Source organism: Octopus bimaculoides, chromosome 12, assembly GCF_001194135.2.
Source record: "Octopus bimaculoides isolate UCB-OBI-ISO-001 chromosome 12, ASM119413v2, whole genome shotgun sequence".
Taxonomy (NCBI): Eukaryota; Metazoa; Mollusca; class Cephalopoda; order Octopoda; family Octopodidae; genus Octopus; species Octopus bimaculoides.
Genome location: NC_068992.1, coordinates 4,080,813 through 4,081,819, shown reverse-complemented (window position 1 = coordinate 4,081,819; position 1,007 = coordinate 4,080,813). Strand labels below are relative to the sequence as shown.

Genomic DNA, 1,007 nt, shown 5'->3' with positions numbered 1-1,007 from the left:
GGGGGGATGTGAAAGGAGCATGCATATATTATTATATCAGTAGTTTATTTAGGCAAATATGCGTGTGAGTTTGTATGTTTGTGTGTGTGTGTGTGTGTGTGTGTATGTGTATGTGTGTGTTTCCGTGTTTTTATTTTGTTTTCTTTTTCTTTTTTTTATTTTTTCAAATTTCTACGTCTTCGAAATAAGCGGTATGACGCGCATAAATACTGCGAATAAGGAATATAGCTTCAAATGGAGCTAGAATGGTTGATAATTATAGAACTCCGTAGAGCATAAGTGAGTGAAGGGATGCGACTATAAGAGTAGGGGAAATGTAGACGTAAATAAAACTAACATCAAGGAAGAAGCGTATTTACAAAAGAATGAGATGGATAGAGATTTTACCGTCCATGTGCTATCTAGATATTTGTGTAATTCACTGATGTACGCATGAGGCATTCGAATACGTCAAACAGAAGCACCTTACCTAGGTATAGAAATAGGAACAACAACCTAGACAGCAACTGGGTAAGAGTAGTAGTAGTAGTACTAACATATCTTTGCCCATTTTTGGCTGGGAATTGGTCCAATGGTATACCTAGTTGTAATGGCGGCTGCTGGCTTGTTGCTAATTCACGTTGAATTTAGCACTTCTAATCATAGACGCGGCAATTAATGTTTGTTTGGGTGCCATTTTTTCTCTTTGGTCTGGCTTTTTTTTATCTGTATACAAGGTCAGACCAGCCAGTGCACCGTCTATTCACTAGCTACGCATAAAGTTGTTTGTTTACTTATATAAATATATATATATATATAAATATACATGCATCTACTTAGCTAAGCTTCAAAGACGTCTTCACTTTCTTCGGAATAAAATCATGCGTAGTTATTTTTTTTCTCCCTCCACGGTATTCAATCAGAGTTACAGCGTCACTGGTTGATGCATTTCGCTAGGAAACTAAGTATTTATAAACGGGTGGATAGATATATATATATATATATATATATATATATATATATATATA

General features: G+C 35.2%; 2 long non-coding RNA genes across 10 annotated transcripts in view; one reads left to right on the top strand and one right to left on the bottom strand.

The window, feature by feature from the left end:
* Positions 1 to 1,007, top strand: part of LOC128249185 (uncharacterized) — a 201,660-nt gene that overhangs the window by 16,619 nt on the left and 184,034 nt on the right. The gene's annotated exons all lie outside the window — the stretch shown is intronic.
* LOC128249186 (uncharacterized) overlaps positions 1 to 1,007 on the bottom strand; it is a 34,782-nt gene that overhangs the window by 23,222 nt on the left and 10,553 nt on the right. The window lies entirely within an intron of this gene.